The sequence below is a fragment of the Primulina eburnea genome, chromosome 14, assembly GCF_022965805.1.
Source record: "Primulina eburnea isolate SZY01 chromosome 14, ASM2296580v1, whole genome shotgun sequence".
Classification (NCBI taxonomy): Eukaryota; Viridiplantae; Streptophyta; class Magnoliopsida; order Lamiales; family Gesneriaceae; genus Primulina; species Primulina eburnea.
Window position 1 is genome coordinate 13676982 of NC_133114.1, and position 27961 is coordinate 13704942.

The window sequence follows — 27961 nt, forward strand, 5'->3', positions numbered from 1 at the left end:
TTGCATGTCTTCCTCCGCAAGTCTTACAATAAACTCCAATGTAACTCTGGATCTTTCGAGAACCACCGGAGCCAGAAGAACTGCTACCCGATTTCTTAAATTGCTTTCCTCTGGCTTTCAAAAATTCCTTTTTCCCTCCACTGCTGCTACCACCCTCAAATCTGGGAGGTGGTTGATGTGGTTTCGGTGCCGGAGGTACAAATGAAGCCCCTTTCTGTCTCATCAGACTGGCTTCTGCTCCCTTAGCTCTGTTCAGGGCGTCAGTAAAGTTATTCGGTCGCCCTGTGTTCACCAATGTAAAAATCTCTGGGTTCAAGCCATTGATGAACTGGTCAGCAGTAGCTTCCTCGCTGTCAGCAACACGTGGAGCAAATTTCAACAAGGTGGAGAACTTGGACACGTACTCTTCTCTGTTCATCTGTCCCTGCCTTAGATTGGCAAACTCCACCCCCTTGTCCTTTCTGTACGACACTTGAAAGAATCGTTGATAAAATTCAGTTCTAAAAACATTCCAGGTGATAGTTGTACCTCTATGCTCCAAAGCCCTCTTTATTGTAATCCACCAGTTCTTTGCAACATCGTGTAACTGGTGTCCAATTAATCGAACTTGCCTTTCATCTGTATACTCCAATGAGTCAAACAGCATTTCAATATCATCAAGCCAACTCTTGCACTTCACAGCGTTCTCTGTTCCTTTCAAAGTTGGCGGATGAAATTACTGAAATCTTTTCAGTAAAGTTTCCATTGGAGTCGGGTTTACATCCATTGGAGGATTTGATGTAATACCCTGTTCTGAAATTCGTCGGAAGGCATATCTGGTTATCAACATGATTAGTAACTCAAATACAACAACCAGCTTCAGCCCTCCTCTGATCATCTTACTGCTGATCTAGAATCGGTGCTGATCCATTCTCAATACACATATTACTATATCAAATCAGATAAGGAAGTAACATGTATTAAAGCAGTAAGACATGCTAGCAATCAAAAGCAGGAAAGAAAACCTCAATCTACCCCGCTCACTAGACTCTTATATCTTAATCTAAAGGATCTATCGCTCTGATACCACCAATAGTGGGGACCCAGACGCTAAAAGTACAAGTCTTGCACTATATACAATCAGTCTCAACTAAGGTTTAACAACTATATAGTAAGTGTTTAAACCCTATCTCTAGTCCAAGTCCGTAGTCTCCACTCTAAACTCGATCTTTCTTCACCTCTGTGACCCTGAATCTGTCCCACCTGTTGCCATGCACACATACAAACACGACAACAGCCGGATAACTCCGGTGAGAATAAAATCCAAGTATAAACAATGTATCAAGGCAATCATATAAGACATATATAAGAGCATAAACAACATTAAAACATGTATCTAATCTGACCACATGAATCAATACAAATCTGTACCTATATCAAGGACTCATTTCTCATCTAGGGATCCTGATCTAATTTAGACTTTGGCATGCTGTATTGAATGTCTACAATAGAAGTCGATCTACATCTAAGCTCATCGATACACCGTAAGTCTAGAGTCTTAGCGGTTCTGTCAAAGACTCGGCGGTTCTGCCCTAGCTAGGCTGAACTGCCCTAGACTCGAACTCTTGCTCTGCTATAATTCAATAGACTAAACATATCTATCTGATAATATGTAAATATCAATGCAATAAAATAAAGTATGTGATTTTGAGAAACTCAAGTCAAACCCAACTTGAGTTGTGCAATCCCGAATCAACATTTATTTATACCTTTCGTTCTGTCGCTCAGATACAATCGACGTCTCGACTCAAAGTCTGTCAATGTTCAATCTGGCAATGACAATATCAATATACTGTATCAATATTCTATTCAAATCAAGACATCTCTGTCTTATTAAATTCTGACGGTACAACAGTATAATTCTGCGATATCGGTGATACCACACCAGTATATACTAATTCCAATAACTTATAATCAACCACCATACAAATCTGACATCACATCTCAGTCAATTTAACTCTGAAATTCATAACAATTCCATAATCAATCTGTTTCTTAATCTGACTTCGATTCTATGATGTCTACTATTTCAAGAACATTATATATGAATCGTATCTGATTCTGGACATAGCATAATTTCAAATCTTAACAAAACGTAACAAAACTTACGTCCTGTAGTAAGCTGTCGTTGCTAGGAACACGGTGTCGTACTCGGATTTAAATTTGGACGGACGGATTGATCGTAACTCAAATTCTGAAATAAAAAAGCAATTCTTCCCTAACCTCTCGTTTTTCTTTCTTCTGAATCGTTAAAGACTAATGTGTATATATATATACACGTTGCATGTCAAGCTAGGTGGCGCATCTCTTTGAGCAGCACGTCTCGCGCATATGCGCGACCCTCCTCGGCGCATATGCGCGAGATATAATGTCTCGACGCGTCTGTCTCACGTTAGCTCGCACATATGCGCGCCCTTACTCGACGCATATGCACGAGGCCATTACTCAAAATTGCCAACTCTCGGGTTATCTCGCGCATATGCACGGATACACGTCGCGCATATGCGCGAGGCTCTCTGGAGGACATGGTGTGCACAGCTCGGGCATATGCGCGCACACCCACCGCGCATATGCGCGAGACTCTCTGCCCACTTCGCGTATGTGCGCATCTCATGTCGCGCATGTGTACGAGAGTTATTGTCCTCGCACATAATTCATTTCACGCCGACTCAAATCGTGTCCCGATTAATCTTTTTATAATCACCTTGAATTATAACTCAATAATCGTTAATTAACAATGATTAATTCTCGGACATTACACATTTCATAAATAATCATAAGTATACACATGATAAATATAATGATACAACAAAAAGAAAAATATCATTCTTGTGATCATGTCCAAAATGCTTGCAAAATAATCTTCTTCCTTCCATCTTGGTATGCATATGACTACGGCCCACAATCAACGTCCCGGCCCGTCGCTCTTATCTGCATCACATGAAATAACTGAAATGAGTATAAAACTCAGCAAGTGGAACTCTTACATAGCAATGTACATATCATACTCTGAAAACATGACTTTAAAACATTGAATACCATCAACTCTTGAAGTATGAATAACATAGCAATATAACAATAAGATGGTATTTCTCTTTTCTCTGTTGGATTGATATCTATATATTATCTCTGTCTCTGTACCTATATCCCATCGATATAAATCGATAACTCTGAGGGATATAAGCCTATGGTCGTTGATCAACTAAATCTATCAATCCATAAATCATTTGAACTCTCAGTTTGGCATTTTATCAAACACTTTGAAGACTCTAATCTCTTGTATTCCCTTTAACACAATTGAGACATAAAATGCCTCCAATATATATAACAAGTGTATCAATACATAATCATGAATCAAATGAAGGGAATAGCACATTAAAACCATTGAAACACCATACATATAATATCATGTGAGCACAAGGAATGAAATTCCACTTACAACCAATAGAACACTTGAATCTAAACTCTTGGTACACCACCTACAACAATAAGCGATAAATTACACCATCAACATCTCAATAATCATAAACCCATATCAATTAATCCATAAAACCAACACCATCACCAAACCCATGATTCTTCCAACACCAAAACCAAGAATAAACTAACCAAATGCTTACCTTAGCTTCATTGATCCCAAAATAACCTTGTTCTCTCAACAAAAATCCAACCACAAGCTTGAATCAAAGAAAGGAAATGAAGGAATGAAGAAACCTAGCTCCCCTAGAGAAAAATGTGATTTTTGTACAAGCAAACTTGTCTTTTTTGGTTTTGTGGTAAACTCACATGGGATACAAGTGGATGAAGACAAGGTAAGTGCTATTCGAGATTGGCCATCGCTTACTACTGTTGGTCAAGTCCGAAGTTTTCATGGACTTGCAAGCTTCTATAGAAGGTTTGTAAAGGATTTTAGCACATTGGCAGCACCGATGACGGCGGTAATTAAGAAGAACGTTCCATTCTATTGGGGCGAGGAGCAAGATAAGTCTTTTAATATTATCAAGCAAAAATTAATTAATGCTCCTTTACTTGTTTTACCTGATTTTGCTAATACTTTTGAAATTGAATGTGATGCTTCAGGTGTAGGTATTGGTGGAGTGTTGATGCAAGGAGGGTGGCCGGTGGCATACTTTAGTGAGAAGCTCAATGGAGCAGCGCTGAACTATCCCGCGTATGATAAGAAGTTCTACGGACTTGTGAGGACCCTAGAGACGTGGCAACACTACTTGAGGCCTAAGGAGTTTGTGATTCATACGGATCACGAGTCTCTAAAGCACCTTAAGGGGCAACAGAAGTTGAACAAGCGGCATGCCAAGTGGGTGGCATTCATAGAGACATTCCCCTACATCATCAAGTACAAGCAAGGTAAGGAAAATGTAGTGGCCGACGCACTATCACGGAGGTATGTACTAATCTCTACTTTGGAGTCTAAAGTTTTGGGGTTTGAGCATGTGAAGGAATTGTATGTGCTAGATGAGGATTTTAAGAATGTGTTTGAAACGTGTATGCATGGTCCACATGAAAAATTCTATTTGCATAATGGTTTCTTGTTTAAAGAAGATAGGTTGTGCATCCCTAGATCATCCATTCGTGAATTACTTGTTAGGGAAGCGCATGGGGGTGGTCTAATGGGACATTTTGGTGTGGCTAAAACTCTAAGTGCATTGCATGAACATTTCTATTGGCCACACATGAAACGTGACGTTGAGCGTGTTTGTGATAAGTGCATTACTTGTAGGCAAGCTAAATCTAAAACACAACCACATGGCTTGTATACACCACTTCCCGTCCCTAGTGAACCTTGGGTTGATATTTCTATGGACTTTGTTTTGGGGTTGCCTAGGACAAAGAAGGGGAGGGATTCTATATTTTTTGTTATGGATAGGTTTTCTAAGATGGCACATTTTATTGCTTGTCACAAAACTGATGATGCATCTCACATTGCGGATCTATTCTTTAGAGAAGTCGTTAGGTTGCATGGCATGCCTAGGACTATTGTTTCTGATTGCGATGTTAAATTCTTGAGTTACTTTTGGAAAACGTTGTGGGCTAAACTTGGCACCAAATTGTTGTTTTCTACTACATGTCATCCTCAAACGGATGGACAAACTGAAGTTGTCAATAGAACTTTAGGAACACTTTTGCGTGCTATTCTTTAAAAGAACTTAAAGATTGGGAAGATTGTTTACCATTTGTTGAGTTTGCGTATAATCGTTGCTTGCATTCAACTACAAATTATTCGCCATTTGAGATTGTTTATGGTTTTAATCCTTTGACTCCGTTGGATTTGATGTCTTTACCTGTTTTTGAAAGGTTAAACATGGATGGCAAAAAGAAAGCTGAACTTGTTAGGAGTTAGCATGAGAAGGTCAAGGCCAATATTGAAAAGAAGAATGAGCAAAATGCCAAGCAAGCCAACAAGGGAAGGAAGAAGGTGATATTTGAGAAGGGAGATTGGGTGTGGTTACACTTGAGGAAGGAAAGGTTCCCCGAGAAGAGACGTTCAAAGCTATTACCTAGGGGCGATAGACCATTTCAAGTCCTTGAAAGGATCAATGACAATGCCTACAAACTCGATCTACCAGGTGAGTATAACGTGAGTTCTACTTTTAATGTTAGTGACTTGTCGTTGTTTGATGTAGGTGACGAGCTGGATTTGAGGACAAATCCTTTTCAAGAAGGGGAGGATGATGCGAACATGGATGGTCAGGCGCCAAGGAAAGCATGGGACCCTTTGGAGTTGCCGGAGGGACCAATCACGAGGGGACGATTAAAGAAGTTCGAGGAAGCGTTGCACGGACTTATGAGCAATGAAGAAGGACTTACAAGCAAGGGGCAGAGTGCTGAAGGGTATGCGGTGCATGGGATTGAGTTCAGAAGTCATAGGAACACCATTCAAGTGATGAACGAAGAAAAGTGGCAGAATGCTTCACGCCCGAGCGGTAAAAAACTACCTCCCGAGCGCCAGATGGACTGTCCAAGACATGATTTCCAGAACACCCGGCGCCCGAGTGGCAACATTCTACTGCCCGAGTGCGAATAGTGCAGAACCCTTGGCGCTCGAGCGGTAATATTCTACCGCCCGAGCGCGAACCAGTTCAGGAAAAATCCTAGTTTCCTAGTTAAGAGTTTTGATTATTTTGGTAACTAGATTTGCAATCTTTTTCTAATATGTAGACATATTTGCACGAAATTTTGGACACTTTTCAGATTCATTATTGATATTTTATCAAAGTTTAGAGTTTTCTCTCAAACTTTCAAAGCTTCGCTTTGTTATTCAAAAATCAAACTTATCAAAGTTTTTAACTTTGTGGCGTTTGTCGATCGTGCTTGTGCGGATTGTCGTCGACTTGTTCTTCGAAGGTTCGTTATAATTTCGGTTGTTTATTTCGTGATTATTGTTGCTAGAATGTTCATAGTTTAGAGTTGAAAATCACAACACACACTCTTGATTCAAAAGATCGGGACAACATCGATTCTTTGTTCGTTATTGAATTGAGGGCGCGATTTGATTTTAATCGTGTTTGCTATTCGTTCGTACAAAGATTCACATCAAGTAGTATCAGAGCTTTTGGTTTTTGATTCAAGTAAGCGTATCCGTTCAATTATTCGTAGGATTTTCAATACCGATTTTCGTGTAGCAATTTCTACGAATTTGTTGAATTCACAAAAAAAAATGCGATTTACTATTTATCGCCGGAATCATTGTTCATCGATTTCGGATTTATTATTCATCGCCGAAATCACTGTTCATCTCTTTCGGATTACTATTCATCGCCGGAATTACTATTCTTCGCGTCGGAAATACTGTTTACGCGGAGTTACTGTTCATTCGCCGGAATTACTGTTCACGCGGAGTAACTGTTCATTCGCCGGAGTTACTGTTCACGTACTGTTCACCCAAAAAAAATTTGGGCAATATGCTTGATAGTCAGTTTCAGTCATTGTTGGTAGAATTTGGGAAAAGAATGGAGGAAGAATTTAAACATTTGCGTGAAAGGTATGGGCGAGTGGATGAGAGTGGAAGGATGAGTAAAGAGGAGAGAAGCACGACGAAACCAACGAGGAGTTCAAAACGTGGATATCAAGGTACATCGCAATTCTCACATAATTATATTTCTGATATTCGATGTTTGTGGTGTCTAGAGGTAGGACATGATTTTCATCATTGTCCAAATGAGGATGTGAATGTAGTGGATTCCATTTCCAATCTTGCCAAACTCGTGGATGATTTGAATGTTGATACTTCAATTGCGTCTCATGTGAGTATTGAGTGTTGCGCTGTGGAGGGTGAGTTGTAAGATGATGTGCAAGTTGTTTCTTTTGCTCAACTGTCTATGAATAATTTGTATTGATGAATCAATTTGTTATGAGTTGAGAGAAAAAGAAAATGAGATGGTCGAAAAAAGGAGTGATAAAAAGAGTGAGATGGCCATCGATGAAAATAAAGAGTTGTGCGAAAAAGAGGCCAAACAGACAAAAAAAGAAATTATATATATGGCCCAAAAGAATGAGGATGAGCGATTATTTATTTTGAATAAACCACTTCATGTACATCTGTGCAAGGTTGGTTTATTTTATTTAATGAAATAGCCAGTTCGATCCCGAGCATTGTTAAACTTTACTTGCAGGATTGTGGAAAATGCATGAAATGTATTGGTCTTCCTAGCTATCAAGAAAGACAAGATTTGAGGACAAATCTTTTTAAAGAAAGGGAGTATGATATAAGTCTAGCCAGCCACTATGCGTTTCAAGAACCAATCCCGAGAGGACGCTTGAAGATGTTGAATGTTGCCCTTCATCCAACCAATGAAGGCTTGGAAACAAGGCTCGAGGGGTTCGGGTTGCATCACAATCAAGTAGAGCATGAATTGGAGGAAGCCAAATTTCCAGAACCATCGGCGCTCGAGCGGGAACAAGCCAGAAGACCTGGCACTCGAGCGGCAATATCCTATCGCCCGGGCGCGACTGCTGCGAGGAGAATTCTAGTTTCCTTAGTTTAATTAAATTCTAAATTAATTATTGATTTGTTATCTTTAATTATGCAATTTTCTATATTTAGGGTTTTGTTACCTATATATAAGCTAGAATACCATGTAAACTTTTAACTTTTGTTCATTATTGATTTGATATCAAATTGTTATATTTTCTCTCAAATACACTTCGGTGTTTTCAAAATCGATCTTTGTACGAACGAATAGCAAACACGATTAAAATCAAATCGCGTCCTCAATTCAATAACGAACAAAGAATCGATGTTGTCCCGATCTTTTGAATCAAGTGTGTGTATTGTGATTTTCACCTCTGAACTATGAAGAGTCTAGAAACAAGTAATCACGAGATAAACAATCGAAATTATAACGAACCTTCGAAGTACAAGTCGACGACAATCCGCACAAGCACGATCGACAAACGCCACAAAGTTAAAAACTTTGATAAGTTTGATTTTTGAATAACAATGCGAAGCTTTGAAAGTTTGAGAGAAAACTATAAACTTTGATAAAATATCAATAATGAATATGAAAACGTGTTCAAAATTTCGTGCCAATATGTCTACATATTAGAAAAAGATTGCAAATCTAGTTACCAAAATAATCAAAACTCTAACTAGGAAACTAGGATTTTTCCGGAACTGGTTCGCGCTCGGGCGGTAGAATGTTGACTCTCGGGCTCCAGGTGTTCTGGAAATCACGTCTTGGACAGTCCATCTGGCGCTCGGGCGGTAGTTTTTTACCGCTCGGGTGCGAAGCATTCTGCCACTTTTCTTCGTTCATCACTTGAATGGTGTTCCTATGATTTCCGAACTCAATCCCATGCACCACAAACCCTTCAGCACTCTGCCCCTTGCATGTAAGTCCTTCATTGCTCATAAGTCCATCAACACTTCCTTGAACTTCTTCAATCGTCCCCTCGTGATTGGTCCCTCCGGCAACTCCAAAGGGTACCATGCTTTCCTTGGCGCCTGACCATCCGTGTTCGCATCAGTAGTGGTGACACTCAAACACAAACTCTACCCTCTTTTCCCACTCTAATTACGCCTCCGGGTCAGACTTCCCATGGAACGATGGAATTTTCATCTTAATGCTACCCATATTACCATCTTCCCTACTCCCATCATATCTACCCCGTACGGCTTCCCTTCTACCTCTACCGAATCCTCTACCTCTTCCATTCCTACCCCAATTTTCATTTTGACTCTCCTCGTCTCCTCCCAAATCATATTCCTCCTCTTCTTCTCCTCTACCCAAATCTTTAGACTTAGCCTTACCCCCACTAGTACCAACTTCAAGCTTATCCAACCTTTCATGTAACGACTCCATTTGGGTCGTCATCATCCTACTAAAATGCCCAAACAACGCCTCCATTTGAACCTTAGACAACCCCGGGTTCGAACTCTCTCCTACCTCCCTCTCCATTTAATTTCAAATTTGTACTTGCAAGAAAACGTTAGTAGAAACAAAATAATCCTCACCCAAATGCTCACACGTATAACTCATGCATTTATTTAATTATTAAAACATTTATTTAATTTTAAAATGAGTCTTAGTGGGGCATGATTTATTTAAATGCATTATTTTAAATTATTTATGTTTATGTGATGCACGTTAAAATATTTTTCAAGTGTCATGTTTCAGGCGATATTCGTGGTGGGATCAAGGAATAGAGACCGGTGACGAGTTTGGAAATTTTTAAATGCGGTATTTTTATTTTGAGTTGAGGTTGGGGAATTTTAAATGATTTATTAAGTTTAGCATTTTATAGCATAATTTAATTGTTAGGTGATTTTAAGATTTTAAAAGTTAAAATTAGTGTGTACTTATTTTTAATTGAGGAATTTGATTAAATTAGTGTGAGTTAGCTTTTGTTAGCATTTTTAATTAGTTAAATTAGTACCAATTACTCCTAATTAAAATACACACACACACGTTACACACACTCACACACACTTACATGTTTTTACACACACCAAAACATACAACACACACCTACACATTTTATTTTCAGATTTTTAAAAGAGAAAACCTATGGTTCCTCCACTCTTGAGCAGCCTCCCTCCCTTTTGAATTTCCAGCAAGCTTTCGGTGATTTTTATTGCAAGAAAACGGTGCCACGTTCGTCCCGGATCAACCACGCATCTTTCCTCACGTCGGTATTGTCATATTGGTATTTCTAACCATCAAAAGGCACGTATATTCTGTTATTTCTGCATCGATCTTGTCATATTATGCGTTGTCTTGTTATTTATGAGTAAAAATACATGTGTGATGTGTAGAAGTTTGAGCAATGATGTTTGGATAAGTTTTGAAACGGTTTTTGGATCACAAATCTCGTTTTTTCTGTCATATTTAAAACTGCAATTTTTCGGTCGCGATTTTGAGAACACTTTCAACATGAAAATTGTAGAAATTTTTGATACCTTCGATTTGACAGTAAATTCAAAATATTTGGAGAAAAATTGAGTGAGTTATGGTTTTTTTGTGGGACTGCTCAAACTGCATTTTTTTAGAAAATTTTGTGTTGATGCATTCTTGAAGTTTTATTGTTGCATGCTTCGTTGGGATCGACGGGTAATAGCTGCTGTGTTTAGGTATATGGAGTATGAGTTTGGGGTGAGTATTGATGCTTCGTTCCGTGTCGATAGTCGTTGGTTGCATTAGAAATCGTAGGAGTCAATTGGTGTAAAAATCTGAGTTTACGAATTTGTTTCTTGTTTGGCGTACGTCGTCGTTTGGGACGTTTTGTGGAGTCGAGTCAGTGCCATAGTGTCCTAGGATGAGTATCGAGACGTTGTCACTGTCGATGTAATCGAAATTGGAGAGTTTAAGTTTCAGAGTCGCGAAATTCAGTAACCTCGGCACCCGAGCGGTAATTTCTTACCGCCCGAGCGCCACACATTCTGTCGAGAGTTTTTATTTTTTTAAGCTCGGCACCCGAGCGGTAATTTTTTACCGCCCGAGCGTCACTCCTTCTGTCCAAAAATTTGGTTTCCCCTCTTTTCAAATTCAAATAGTGAGTTCATGTTTTTTATGGTTGGGAAATGTTCACACGTCATCTTAGAGTTTGTTTCGGGTTTTGATGTCAAGGTTAGTACGATTAAACGAGGTCAAGTCCTGAGTGATCTAGAATGTCATAAGCTTTTCATGTACTTCGGTGGTGAGCTAGAATACCTACGTCTAAGTTACGCAAGTTAAGTGTTGAAATTCATGTTAGTATGTGCAGCAGCGGCATGAAATCCAACGAATCCCTCAACGCCAAATAAGTATGTCAACGTGCAAGAAAATATTTTCAAGTTTTTGAGGTATGCTAAATGTCTTGTGACCGAATTTATGTATGGGATTGGAAAGCGTTAAAGCATGAACGTGGACCAATCCACCCCGTTAAATCATGAATGGGTTTAGATCAGGATTCGAAACCGTTAAAGCATGAACGGGGACCAATCCACCCGTTAAAGCATGAACGGGAATCTCATGTATGTGGCAATGGATTCTTCCCTGTCAGCCCAGTACTGTGGTTTAGTTTGATCTGACGATTATGTTATGGGTCACTTGCTTTGAAACATGCCTCTACGCAAAAATAATGAAGTTCACGTATGTTCATGTATGTACAAGCATGCAAGAATGTTTATGAAAGTTTTATGTTATGGCACGTCTAAGATATGTACGTATGTTCAAGTTTAGTGCAAGTTCAAATTTTAAGTATGTATGTTCTATTTTAAAGTTGCATGTGATTTTATTACGTATTATTCGTCACTCCCAGTTTATACGTGTTGAGTCTTTAGACTCACTAGACTTGATCGATGCAGGTGAGGAAGTTTATGAGGAGGCTAGGGGTGGAGACCAAGGAGCTGGCTTGGACTGAGCAGGAGGCTAAACCCGAGGACCGCCATGTTTTGAAGTTTTTATGCAATGCGCAAAATACTTTTATTTCACGTTATGATTTTTGATGTTTTTGAAAGGAGTACTTTCTTTTGCTACTTATTTGACATCTTTTGTCGAAAAGATTTTGGAGGAACGGTATATTTTCATTAGATTTTGAAGGTTGAGTACTCCTTTAAGAAATTTTTAATTTTTCCGCAAATTTTTAGTAGTAAAAAGAACGGTACGTTACAGTTGGTATCATAGCGGTGTTCTTGTAAAGGGTTATGCCTACTGCAAGTCGCAAGAAGCTCACAAAATCACACCTCAAGTCTGTAAGTTTTAAAGTTTTGAGTTATGTTATGTACTGAGAATTAAGCCATGATTTCAGCATGTCTATGTATTAAGTTCAATTTACGTGCATCTTATGTTATTGATATCATTTTCATGCATCTGGGGTTTCCGTGTTGGGTAAATTATTGGAAAAATATGCTTTTTAGACGTCTAATTAACCGCGAAGCTAGGGAAGAGGGCCAAGAGCCTCGAGATGAGGAGAGGGCCAAGAGCCCACCTCCACCGCCAAATATGCAGGCACAGATGCTTGCAGGCATGACACAATTCTTCGCACAGTTTGCTAGGAACCAGGCTGCGGCAAATACAAAAGCGAGGCCGAGACCAGAAGCAGTATACAAGAGGTTCAGACGGATGAGCCCAAAGGTGTTCTCGGGGACCACTGACCCGATGTTAGCTAAGGGATGGATTAAATCCATCGAGGTTATTTTTGCCTTTATGGAGTTGCAAGATGCAGATAGGATCAGGTGTGCCACATTCCTACTAACCGGGGATGCCAGACTGTTGTGGGAGAGCGTGTTAGTGGCAGCGAACTTGCAGACCCTCTCTTGGGATGGTTTTAAAGAGATATTCTACTCCAAGTACTTCACTGAAGAAGTATGATCCAGATTGACAGGAGAGTTCATGACGCTGCGATAGGGGGACAGTAGCGTGGCGGACTTTGTCAGGAAGTTTGAAAGGGGGTGTCACTTTGTACCACTGATAGCTAATGATGTCCAGAGTAAGTTGAGGCATTTTATGGATGTGTTGCGGCCAGTCTTGCGCCGTGACGTCCGAGTTGCTGGTCCTAATACCTACACAGTTTCCGTGTCAAGAGCTTTGGCGGCGGAAGATAAGAGGGATATTGAAGCTGACAGGCTGGGCAAGAGGCCCTGTTGCGACTTTGATTGTTGCACTCCCAAGAGCAGGTTGTCCACAAGTAGTATAATTCGGTGAGTTCGAATATCGTATCCACGAGGAAGCTAAGGTAATTACAAGTCCACTACAATGTCTTTTTATTTTTATTTTTTTTGTAGTTGTTTGAATCTTTAATTGGTAATTTTTAATTGTTCAAATTTTAATTAAGTAGTTGAGATTAAAGGATCCACTCTTGATACTTTAATAAAGTTAACATTAACGAACATTATTGAAATCTACTTAATAAAATGGTTCCAATATATTAAATAATCATATTTATATTATGTTATATATTATTATCTTATAAGTATATAATATATACCAAAACTTATAAAAGTTGTCAAGTATTTATTGTGCTACATATATATTTGTAAACACTAAATCTAGGTTCCCACTTTAAATGGTTGGTAAAACCAAACTAACATTTAAATGGTACCAAGAAATCAATATTATGATATATTTATATATAGTAAATCAAGGTTCTCACTTTAAATGGTTGGTAAAACCAAACAAACATTTAAATGGTTCAAAGAATTTAATATTATAATATATTCATATATAATAAATCAAGGCATCCACTTTAAATGGTTGGTAATACCAAACTAACATTTAAATGGTTCCAAGAATTTAGTGTAACATATAGCAACAATAAATCAAAACTCCCACTTATAAGTAGGGTATAAAAATGCTTAAAGAAATAAATATAACATAAACAATAAATAATGATTAAATAATATAAAACATAGATTCTTACCTTTTAATAACCTTATTATCATGCCAAGAGTTTCACCTTATCATCTCAACTTTAGGAAGTTAGCTATTCATTATTCAAAGTGTAAAACTTTGAATATGAAATTAACATACTAATTATATTTAAATGAAGAAATAAAAGAAAAATATAGAGAGAAATATTATGAACTCAAAGGTTTGTTCATAGAATGAGGCATATCTCAATACATTACAATGCACCCCTATTTATAGCCAAATTTGGGGAGACAACCACAAATAAAATATTATTTTTTTACACATAAGTCTTCATTGGTATTCCAAGATATTATATTATATTACACCTCACTTTTGAAAATCTTCTTCTCCGAATTTGCTTCTTCACATAAAAAGAAACATGTGGATAATTGAGTTGTCTAGTTGTGGTATTTTTCTCAAACCATTTGACCAAGTAATTTGAGAGTTATGGTCAAAATACTAGAGCATGGTAAAACTGCTACTCCTTTGGTAACTTTAATTGTTGTTTAATTTTATCCCACTTGTGAGAGGATTTTTATCTCATGCTTGGCAACAATATTGTAGATCTTATAATCAACTTTTTACAGGTCCAAGAATCATCTTAATCTCATTTGCAACGCCAAAGTTATTCTTGTTTTATCGAACCAATAAAAAATAGTAAAAACTTATAATTACACAACAACTTATATTTTATACAATTTATTATAAAACATATAATATTTAAACATTTAACTAAACAAAAACTATATATTTATATTATAAAACATTTAATTAATGTACAATTTTTATGTTTATCACACCTCCCAATCAGCTTATTGCTAGTCCCTAGCAATTTAAGGGTTAATAGCAATACAAAACATATTGATTAATTTAAATAGAAATATAATCAAAACTATCTAAGTGTTTAAATTAAATTTAAAAACTGTCAAAGTTATATCAAGATCATCATAATTATAATTTATGAAATAATTTGAGATGATCAATTCAAAGCTTATTTCAGGTAGTTAAATGTACACGGCCTTCAGAAATTTCTAATAAGAGTCTCAACTCCATATCCTCACAGGTTAATAAATGTTTCCATTTATGGCAATGATTTCTCTCATGGAGTTGGAAACAGATAAATGCTCAGAAAAATGGTTTACAGAATGCAGACAGACAAACGAGCCAAACTAATCAAAAGATAGAAAATCCATTGATTCAAATTCTAGTTGTTCTTATTATATATTTTCTCCTGATATTTATTTTTTTCATAACATCATTGAACCAGACTAAGTTTATGCTTCTTGACCACATATTTATTTAGTTTGTACAATAAATTTCTCTCTTTCTTTCTTTTTTTTATGAGAGATATATGGGTCATAGCATATAACTTAAAAATTACATAGATCTTCAATATCTTTCTTTTTGTATTTTTCTCCTTTTTTTCAAGAAATATCATTTTTTTTTTCAAAATAAGATCTCAAGATCTAAATAATAGATATTCTCTCTCATGATCAATAAAGGCTCGAAAGATATTTTCTCAGTCCTCTCCACTCACTCACAAAATATGTGTGAGTTTAAAATTTTAAGCACTCTTATAAGGTATATCTTGGGCCATATACTTTAATACCTGATTTTATCACAATGGTTAATCACTCAAAAAGATTTCATAAATCATATTTTTATATGGATCGGAATATTAAAATTGACTTTTTTTTCAAATAAAAATTTAAACATTCTTAAATAGTTTAATGCATTTTCTAATTTAAATCTTTCAAACATGTAATGTATGACATTTTTGCAAAAATTAATTGGTCGGCATTCGAAGCACAGATGAGCATTCGTCGTGAATTTTCTGAAATGAAATTCTGTTCCACAGCTTTATCAAGAAATGTAAACAAACTGTCGTAATAATTATTGATATTCAACAAGCCCACAGGTTTATTATGGATATTAAGTTGTGCCCAAGAAACAGTATGAAAAATTTCTTCTAATGTACCAAACCACCTGGTAGTGCGATAAAAACATCGGAATTTTCCATCATTTGAGTGATTCTTTCATACATAGAAAAAAACTTTTAATTCCTCCCCAATCGTAACACCTGTAATATTTCCTTCAGCTAAAGCTATAGGAATAATACCCAAAACCTGACTAACTCCAAGATGAGCAGATGTTGAAACAGATCTCATTAACCCAATATTACCTCCCCCATATACCAAGTGAATTTTTCTCTCAGCCAATATCTTTACAAGATTATTCGCTGCTTCTACAAACACTTCATTTTTTCCAGGACTCGACCCACAAAATACACAAATATTTTTCAATGTTTGTGCAGAGGATCCAACCATGTTTTTACTTTCTTTTTTTGTCTGCGAAAATAGAGAGAAAGATGAGAGATTTTTATAGGGGTAATATATTATCATGACAAAACTATGGGTCACAGCTGTAAACAGAATAAATAGTAAAAACAATAACACACATGCATATAAAAAGTAGTGTGATTGTGGCTCACAATTTTCCTCTGGTTTTACGTCCAGAAACGGCTTCAACGCCTTCTATGAGTCGAGGATATGCTTCCCATCCAATTTTCTTATAAATTGGCAAACAAGGTCTTTTTTAGTCGGATTCCCAAGACTATGACGCTCATCTTGGAATTGTTTCCATAAACGGAGAAGTTCAATATGCACATGTCCAATAGAATGCGTCTCAAGAATCAATAAGATGTTATCTAAAGACTCCTTACTCAGCCCATTCTTAATGAAACCAATTTTATCTTCTCTGTTATTGGAAACACATCCCAAAGATCTGCATCGTTTGTCACAATTCCATCTTGCACACTTATGACAAACCCCTAAACTTTTGGCCCTTCGTTTTTTCGCATAAGTGCTTTTTCCTAATCCAGGCAAATACCGAATGAGCAATGATTGTGGAACTTCTCCACCTAATCAGACCTTATCTTCTATTACAAGACGAATATCTTCTGGAATTCCTTTTTGCATTAGCAATCTCAATCTTTCACACCTTCCTGCATAAATTTTTCTAAGAACATTTTCATAAACAAAGGGAAAATATTTACAAATTTTTGAGAGAATTTCATCCATTTTGTAAAGAAAAGAAATGATTTTTTTTATTTTTGTATCAGTAATTGTGGGAAACTGATTTAACCGAATATGAGAGTCACGGAGTACCGTTATCCGCCATTTAACCGGGAAAATAAAAATATTAGGAAAACATGAAATAAAAACAAACAAACTTAAATGCAACACCAAAAAAATAAAAAATAAAACAAGGATCAGAAAAGGAAATAAACTCTTCTTGAAAGATTTCATTTTCTAAAAATGGTCTAAGCCTTTGTCTATTTACTTTAAAAATATCACCATTTTTCTTTTCAATATCCACAGCTCCATAAATATACACATGCTTTACAACATATGGGACATGTCCATCTTGATCATAATTTTCCTGGGAATATGTGAAGTCGAGAATTATAAAGCAAAACTTTTTTACCAATCTCAAAAGATTTTTTAAGAATTGTTTTGTCATGAAATGATTTGATTTTTGCTTTATAAATCCTTGAATTCTCATACGCGTCATTTTCGAGTTCATCAAGTTCATTAAGTTGCAATTTACGCAATTTGTTGGCATCATCCATGCTTGAATTTAAAGTTTTGATCGCCCAATAAGCTTTATGTTCCAATTCCACAGGCAAATTACAATGTTTTCCATAAACCAACCTATAGGGAGACATATTCAATGATGTTTTAAAAGTTGTTCGATATGCCCAAAGTGCATCATTAAGTCGCAGAGACCAATCTTTTCTATTTGAGTTAACAATTTTTTCCAAAATTTGCTTTATCTCCCTATTAGCTAATTCAACTTGTCCATTTGTTTGAGGATGATAATGAGTAGTTACTTTATGAGCAATACCATATTTTTTCATTAATGAAGCAAATGGTTTATTAACAAAGTAAGTTCCCCCATCACTTATCATAGCTCGAGGAATTCCAAATAAAAATATTTTCTTTTAAAAATTTGATGACGATTTTATGATCATTTGTTCTACATGGAATTGCCTCTATCAATTTGGAAACATAATCAACTGCAACTAAAATATACAAGTATCCAAACGACGGTGGAAAAGGTCCCATAAAATCAATTCCCCAACAGTCAAAGATTTCAATTTCAATGATAGGATTCAAAGGCATCATGTTTCTTTTTGAAATCGCACCCAATTTTCAACAATTTTCACAGATCTTGCAGATTTCGTGGGAGTCTTTAAACAAAGTGGGCCAATAAAATCCACACTGCAAGGTTTTTTCAGCCGTTTTCTTTGAAGAAAAATGTCCTCCTGCATGCTTCTGAATGACAAACTTTAATGACACTACTTACCTCATTGTCGGGTATGCAACGTCGAAAAATTTGATCTGGACAATACTTGAACAGATACGGATCATCCCAATAAAAGTTTTTTACCTCATTCAAAAATTTTCTTTTATCTTGGGAACTCCATTGGGGTGGCATTTTTCCTGTCACAAGAAAATTTACTATGTTAGCAAACCAAGGTGTAGTAGTAACTGAAAATAAATGTTTATCAGGAAAATTATCGTTAATTGGTGTCATTTCACAAGATGGTCCTGTTACTAGTCTCGATAAATGATCGGCTACGACATTCTCGGTCCCTTTTTTATCTTTCATCACAATGTCAAATTCTTGGAGCAACAAAATCCATCGTATCAGTCGTGGCTTTGCATCCAGTTTGGTCAAAAAATATCTAATAGCAGAATGATCAGTAAACACAGTAGTCGTTGATCCAATCAAATAAGAACGAAATTTATCTAATGCAAATATTACATCAAGTAGTTCTTTTTCAGTTGTGGAGTAATTCATTTGAGCATTGTTTAAAGTTCTACTTGCATAATATATCACATAAGGCTTACCGTTTCTTCTTTGACCCAGTACTGCACCGACTGCATAATCACTCGCATCGCACATGATTTCAAATGGTAAAGACCAATCAGGAGGTTGCATGATAGGAGCTGATGTTAAATGGCGAATGATTTTATCAAAATCATTTTGACATTCTTGAGTTCACTCAAATGCAGTGTCTTTTGTTAAGAGGTTACAAATGGGTTTAGAGATTAAACTAAAGTCCTTTATAAACCTCCCATAAAATCCAGCATGTCCAAAAAATGAGCGAATTTCTTTAATGGTTTTTGGAGGGGGTAAATTGGCAATGACATCAACTTTTGCTTTATCATCTTCAATTCCATGAGATGACACGACATGTCCCAAAACAATTCCAGAAGTAATCATGTAATGACATTTTTTCCAGTTTAAAATAAGACCTTTTCCTCGCATCTTTTTAAAACTTTTTCCAAATTTTCAAGACAATTATCAAATGTATTCCCAAAGACAGTTAAATCATCCATGAAAATTTCCAAACAATTTTCAACCATGTCGCAAAAAATGCTTAGCATACATCTTTGATATGTTGCTGGGGCATTGCATAATCCAAATGACATCCTTCTAAATGCAAATGTTCAAAAAGACATGTGAATGTAGTTTTATCTTGATCTTCGAGTGCAATGAGAATTTGATAATAACCTGAATATCTATCAAAAAAACAGTAGTATGGATGACCTGCTAATATTTCTAAAATTTGATCCAAAAATGGTAATGGAAAATTATCTTTTCTAGTGGCGTCATTTAATTTTCTATAATCAATACACATCCGCCAACTAGATGGGACTCGACTTGTTAACAATTCACCTTTTTCATTTTTTACCACTGTGATGCCAGATTTTTTGGAACTACTTGTGTTGGGCTTACCCACTTACTATCAGAAATAGGGTAGATAATCTCAACATCAAGTAGTTTGAGAACTTCAGTTTTCACAACATCTTTCATGTGTGGATTTAATCTCCTTTGTGTTTGTTGAGATATTTTTGCATTTTTTTCTAAGTGAATTCTGTGAGTGCAAATTAGTGGATTAATGCCCTTGAGATCTTTTAGTGTCCAACCAATTGCATTTTTATGTCTTTTAAGCATATCAACTAATTTACCTTCTTGATCACTTTCTAGTCTGGAAGAAATTACCACCGGATATGTTTCGTCTTCTCTAAGAAATGCATACTTCAATTCTTCTGGCAAGGGTTTTAACTCCAATATGAGTGGTTCGTCTTTGTTTTCATATTTTGCATCAAATTCTTTCTCTGATCCTGGTAAAGAGTGATACCTGATAAAATCATCAAGATCAATTTCAATATTTTCTTTAACAGTTTCAATTGAACAAATATCTAATTGATCACGAGTACTCCCTTCTTGAATGTTTTCTTCCACAAGAGTTTCAATAAGATTTTCATCTTCACTTACATCTCCTTTGTCATGTGGTTGCTTACAAAGATTAAAAACATTGAGCTCCAAGGTCATGTTACCAAATGACAACTTCATTATTCCATTCCTACAACTTATAAGAGCATTAGAAGTTGCTAAAAATGGACGACCCAGAATTACAGGAATTGCATTACAAGCTTCGATAGGTTGTGTATCTAAAACTATGAAATCGACAGGATATACAAAGTTATCAACTTGGACCAATACGTCTTCTACCATACCTCTTGGCACCTTAACAGATCTATCGGTAAGTAAAAGTGTTACCGAAGTAGGTTTTAACTCGCCTAGATTGAGTTCTTGATAAACCGAATATGGAAGTAAATTCACACTAGATCCAAGATCAAGCAAGGCTTTTTTAATCTTTCGTTCTCCAATAATACATGAAATAGTAGGACAACCAGGGTCTTTGTATTTCAAAGTATTATTATTTTGAATGATTGCACTTACTTCTTCGGCTAAATATGCTTTCTTTTTCACATTCAATTTTCTTTTCACAGTGCACAAGTCTTTCAAAAATTTGACATATGATGGTACCTGTTTTATTGTATCTAATAAAGAAATATTAACTTTTACTTGTTTAAAAATATCATATATATATCAGAATTCAAATTTGATTTTTTTGTATTTTTCAATGCATGAGGGAATGGTGGTGACACTGTCTGTTGAACCTCCTCTTCGCAAGTTATGGGTTCCACTTCCTTATCCTTTGGAGTTGATTTATCATCATCTTCACAAGGTTCAAGAATGGATTTTTCCACAACCTTACCACTTCAAAGGGTAATAACAGATTTTACCTGATCCATCAGTTGAGTTCCAGAAGTTCCAGTTTGTGAATGATGATCCTTGGGATTAGGCAGAGGTTGTGAAGGAAATTTACCTTTTTCATGAACATTAAGTGCAGATGCAAATTTAGCAAGAGTATCTTTCAAATCTGTCATGGTTTGAGCAGTTTAAGTATTGATAGACTCTTGTTTTGCAATGAAATAATTCATTGTATCTTCCAAATTTCTTTTAGGTGGAGGAACATAATGTGCATAATTTTGAAAATTTTGTTGATTTTGGAAATGTGGTTGTGAAAATTGTTCAGCATTATTTTTCCTCCAACTAAAATTTGGATGATTTCGCCAACCTGGATTGTAATTTTGAGAAAATGGTTCAAAATTTGGCCTTTTGAAATTGTTCAAAACATTGGCTTGTTCATGGAGACATTCTTTAAAAGAGGGCAAAGTGGGACAATCTTTTGTAAAATGATCACTTATCACAGATGTGACACTCAGTTTCTTGAAAAGATTTTAATTGACCATTCTTTTTCAATTCAAGTGCCTCAACTTTTTTTGCCAAAGAGGTAAATCTAGCTTGAAGATCATGTTCATCTTTGAGAGTGTACCTTGTTTGATGGTTCGATTGTACATATAGTGTCCCAATTTTGAGCATTTTCAGCTAATGAATCGAGATACTCAATTGCCTCGTTTGGATCTTTATCTTCAAATGTTCCATTACACATAAATTCAACTATTTGCCTATCTTTAGGTGTTAAGCCTTCATAAAATTGAGAAACAACTCTCCAAATTTCAAAACCATGATGTGGACAAAGATTAAGCAATTCTTTGTATCTATCCCAACACTGATAAAAAGTTTCTCTTTGTTTTTGAGTGAAAGTGATGATTTGCCTTTTGAAAGAATTTTTTCTATGAGATGGAAAAAACTTTTTCAAAAATTGTTGTTGCAATTCATCCCAAGTTCGAATGGATCCCAATCTAAGATTTTGTAGCCAAGTTTTAGCTTTATCTTTTAAAGAAAAAGGAAAAAGCTTAAGTCGAATGTTGTTCATGCTACAATTTAGATCATTATATGTGTTGCACACTTCTTTAAACTCTCGTAAATGCATATATGGATTTTCAGAATCTAAGCCATGAAAATTGGGTAAAATTTGGATAATACCAGGCTTAAAATTGAAATGAGATGCATCAGGGGGAAAAACTAGAAAATGCTCATGCAAATGCAAATGCAAAAGAATAAAATCACACAAAAGCAATACAAATTCAAATAAAGAAAAATAAAATATAAACAAAATTAAATAGACTTGAAATTAAATTATACTTCCCCGGCAACGGCGCCAAAAACTTGTTGCGACTTTGATTGTTGCACTCCCAAGAGCAGGTTGTTTACAAGTAGTATAATTCGGTGAGTTCGAATATCGTATCCACGAGGAAGCTAAGGTAATTACAAGTCCACTACAATGTCTTTTTATTTTTATTTTTTTTAGTTGTTTGAATCTTTAATTGGTAATTTTTAATTGTTCAAATTTTAATTAAGTAGTTGAGATTAAAGGATCCACTCTTGGTATTTTAATAAAGCTAACATTAACGAACATTATTGAAATCCACTTAAAAAAATGTTTCCAATATATTAATAATCATATTTATATTATGTTAAATATTATTATCTTATAAGTATATAATATATACCAAAACTTATAAATGTTGTCAAGTATTTATTGTGCTACATATATATTTGTAAACACTAAATCTAGGATCACATTTTAAATGGTTGGTAAAACCAAACTAACATTTAACTGGTACCAAGAAATTAATGTTATGATATATTTATATATAGTAAATCAAGGTTCCCACTTTAAATGGTTGGTAAAACCAAACAAACATTTAAATGGTTCCAAAAATTTAATATTATAATTTATTCATATATAATAAATCAAGGCATCCACTTTAAATGGTTGGTAATACACAACTAACATTTAAATGGTTCCAAGAATTTAGTGTGACATATAGCAACAATAAATCAAAACTCTCACTTATAAGTAGGGTATAAAAATGCTTAAAGAAATAAATATAACATAAACAATAAATAATGATTAAATAATATAAAACATAGATTCTTACCTTCTAGTAACTTTATTATCATGCAAAGAGTTTCATCTTTTCATCTCAACTTTAGGAAGTTAGCTATTCATTATTCCAAGTGTAAAACTTTGAATATGAAATTAACATGCTAATTATATTTAAATGAAGAATAAAGGAAAAATATAGAGAGAAATATTATGAACTCAAAGGTTTGTTCATAGAATGAGAGATATCTCAATACATTACAATGCACCCCTATTTATAGCCTAATTTGGGGAGACAACCACAAATAAAATATTACTTTTTACACATAAGTCTTCATTGGTGTTCCAAGATATTATATTATATTACACATCACTTTTGAAAATCTTTTTCTTCGAATTTGCTTCTTCACATAAAAAGAAACATGTGGATAATTGAGTTGTCTAGTTGTGGTATTTTTTTAAAACCATTTGACCAAGTAATTTGAGAGATATGGTCAAAATACTAGAGCATGGTAAAACTGTCACTCATTTGGTAACTTTATTTGTTGCTTAATTTGATCTCAATTGTGAGAGGATATTTATCTCATGCTTATCACCAATATTGTAGATATTAGCATCAACTTTCTACAGGTCCAAGAATCATCTTAATCCCATTTACAACGCCAAGGTTATTCTTCTTTTATCGAACCTGTAAAAATAGTAAAAACTTATAATTACACAACAACTTATATTTTATACAATTTATTATAAAACTAATATTTAAACATTTAATAAAACAAAAACTATATATTTATATTATAAAACATTTAATTAATGTATAATTTTTATGTTTATCAGGCCCTATCAGGTCGTTCCAAGGGCAAACAAGGAAGAGGCCATATCAGGGACCGCCAAATGTCAAGGGTCCTATGCCACAGCAGAAGGCACCGCAGTGACCATGAGAACACCCGGTGTGCCCGAAGTGCAACCGCCAACACCCGAGGCCATGTTTATGCGGGTCAGGCAAATGTTTCAAATGCGGAGCCATTGCTCATATGTTGAAGAAGTGCCCGCAGTGTAGGCAGCCGACTCAGGGTAGAGTGTTCGCTATGCATGCGCAGGAGGCGAAACCAGACACGACTTTACTGACTGGTAATTTTTTCTACTTAAGCTCAGTATTATTTTCGCGTTGCATGTTTATTTAAATTGGGATTATTAGGATGGTAGATGGAATTATTTTTTGTGCCTTCTGTTGCGTAAGACTACTAGTAGAACTTTGGTATATAAGTTGCGTGGTGCTAACATCTCTCAGGGAATATTTTCATCAAGAGATTAGCCATGAAGGCCCTGATAGACTCAGGAGCCACCCACTCGTTCATTTCAGAGACATTTGCTAGTCACCTGGACATCAAGTCTATTGGACTCGACGTGAGCTATTCAGTGACAGTTCCATTGGGGAAAGAATTATCAGCTACTAGCGTGGTCAGAGACATCGATCTCGAGCTGCAGGGCCACCTAGTGTATGCAGATTTGATTGTGTTGCCAATGCCAGAGTTTGACATTATTTTAGGTATGGACTGGCTGACAAAGAATAGGGTCTTAATTGACTTACAGAAGAGATCAGTGCTAGTAAGACCTTTGGGTATAGAGCAGTTTCTCTTCGAGCCAGCTAGATGGAGGAGTTTTCCTCGCATGATTTCTTGCATGCAGGCGCGGAGACTCATTTCCAAGGGGTGTCAAGCTTTCTTGGCCAGCATCATTTCAACACCTGACATAACCACTCCGTCATTATCAGATGTGCTAGTAGTCAGAGACTTCGAGACGTCTTTCCTAACGATGTCACAGGTCTTCCCCCAGAGTGAGAGGTGGAGTTTGCAATCGATCTTATGCCACGCACTGTGCCGATCTCTAAGGCACCGTACCAATTAGCTCCAGCTAAGATGCTAGAACTCAAACAGCAGATTCAGGAGCTTCTAGACAAGGAATTCATTTGCCCTAGTTTCTCACCGTGGGGCGCACCGGTGCTTTTTGTGAAAAAGAAATATGGGAGCATGAGATTACGGAGAGTTGAACAAGGTAACGATCAAGAATAAATACCCACTTACTAGAATCAAAGATTTGTTTGATCAGTTGCAGGGTATCACTAGCTGAAGGTTAAAGACGCGGATGTGCACAAGACAGCCTTCAGGACATGATATGGGCATTACGAGTTTTTAGTGATTCCATTTGGACTGACTAATGCTCCAGCAATTTTCATGGACCTCATGAATCGAGTATTTCAATCTTACCTCGATCATTTTGTCATATTATTTATCGACGACATTCTCATTTACTCAAAGAGCCATGAGGAGCACAACCAGCATTTGAGGACAGTTCTACAGACCTTGCATAATCGCAACTTATTTGCGAAGTTCAGTAAGTGTGAATTTTGGTTGGAGAAGGCAGCATTTTTGGGTCATATAATTTCTAGCAGCGGCATTGAGGTGGATCCAGTAAAGGTAGCAGCCGTTAAGGAATGGGTTGAGCCGAAGAATGCATCAGAGATCCGTAGCTTTCTGGGTTTAGCCGGTTACAACCGTAAGTTTATTCAGTGGTTTTCGTCGATAGCAGTGCCACTCACTTCACTGACCAAGAAGAATGCTAAATTTGTTTGGTGTGATGAATGTCAGAAGAGCTTCGATACTTTGAAGCAAGCTCTTATTTCAGCGCTGGTGTTAGTCATGCCATCAGGGCAAGGAGATTTTGTGTTATACACCGATGCATCTAAGCTCGGGTTAGGCGCGGTTTTGATGCAGCATGGTCGAGTTATAGCTTATGCTTCCAGACAGTTGAAAGTGCATGAGAAGAACTACCCGACTCTTGATCTTGAGTTAGCCGTTGTTGTCTTTGCGTTGAAGATTCGGAGACACTACTTGTATGTCGAGAAGTGTCAGATATTCACTGATCACAAGAGTCTCAAGAATTTCTTCACGCAGAAAGAACTGAATATGAGACAGAGACGGTGTCTGGAGTTAGTGAAAGACTACGAATGCGAAATTTGCTACCACTCGGGGAAAGCCAATGTTGTCGCAGACTCTTTGAGCAGAAAAGTCGCCGCTGTAGCACAATTATCAGTGCAGAGACCTCTTCAGTCTGAGATTCAGAGGTTTGATTTGGAAGTTTATCGCAAGGGCAGAGCTCCAAGGCTGTCTAATCTGATAGTCCAATCATCCTTGCTAGACCGTATTCGTGCGGGCCAGCATTCAGACGAGCAGTTGTAGAAATGGAGGCTAAAGGATGAAGCCAAAGGCAGTGTACTCTACACAGTTTCAGATGGTTTGGTGAGATACAGAGTTAAAATGTGGGTGCCTAGTGTTTATTCGATCAGAGAGGATATTCTGACAGAGGCACATGCATCTCCGTATACCATTCACCCAGGAGGGACCAAAATGTACAAAGACTTGCAGATTTTGTGTTGGTGGCCAGGCATGAAGCGAGACATCCGCAGATTTGTGTTTGAATGCCTCACTTGTCAGCAGGTGAAGGCAGAGCATTAGAGGCCAGCATGAAGACTTTAGCCACTCCCCATCCTAGAGTGGAAATGGGAGAATATCTCCATGGAATTTGTAGTTGGTTTACCGAGGTGAGTCAAATGATTTAATTCTATTTGGGTTATAGTGGATCGACTAACTAAGTCGGCACATTTCTTGCCAGTGAAGACTGACTTTCTCCGTGACTGTAGTATGCGGAGCTCTATATCAAGGAGATAGTTTGATTGCATGGGATCCCAGTTTCAATTGTGTCCGACAGGGACCCGAGGTTTACATCGTCCTTTTGGAAGAGTTTGCATGCAACCATGGGGACGAAGTTGCTATTCAGTACAGCTTTTCACCCGCAGACAGATGGCCAATTTGAGCGAGTGATTCAGATTTTGGAGGATCTATTGCGAGCCTGTATGATCGATTTCCAGGGGACTTGGGAATCTAAGCTACCTCTAGTGGAGTTTACATACAACAACAGTTTCCAAGCATCTATAGGTATGACTCCCTACGATGCATTGTATGGAAGGAAGTGCAGATCGCCGGTTCATTGGGATGAAGTCGGTGAAAGAGCGGAACTTGGTCCCGAGATAGTTCAGCAGACTGCAGATGTGGTGGTCAAGATTCGAGACAGAATAAAGACCGCCCAAAGTCGCCAAAAGAGCTATGGCAATAAGAGGAGAAGAGATCTCGAGTTTGCCGTAGGTGATCACTTTTTTATAAAGATAGCGCCCATGAAGGGTGTTATGAGATTTGGAAAAAGAGGCAAGCTGAGTCCGAGGTTTATTGGACCGTTTGAGATTCTTGACAGAGTTGAGACACTAGCTTATCGTGTTGCCGTTCCGCTGAATCTGGCTGGGGTACACAATGTGTTCCACGTCTCAATGCTGAGAAAATACCTAGATAATTCTTCGCACATATTGAGCTATGAACCTTTACAGTTGGCTCCAGACCTGTCTTATGAGGAGAGACCTGTCCGAATCCTAAACAGACAGGAGCGCAGACTTCGAAACAAGGTGACCAAGTTGGTCAAAGTCCAGTGGCTGAATCAATCAGTGGAGGAGGCCACTTGGGAGACCGAAACAGATATGAGAATTCGCTACCCGGAGTTGTTCGGTAAGATCTAATTTCGAGGTCAAAATTTATATAAGTGGGGGAGGAACTGTAGTGCCCAAATTCAGCACACGTATAACCCATGCATTTATTTAATTATTAAAGCATTTATTTAATTTTAAAATGAGTCCTAGTGGGGCATGATTTATTTAAATGTATTATTTTAAATTGTTTATGTTTATGTGATGCACGTTAAAATGTTTTTCAAGTGTCATGTTTCAGGCGATCATTCGAAGTGAGATCGAGGA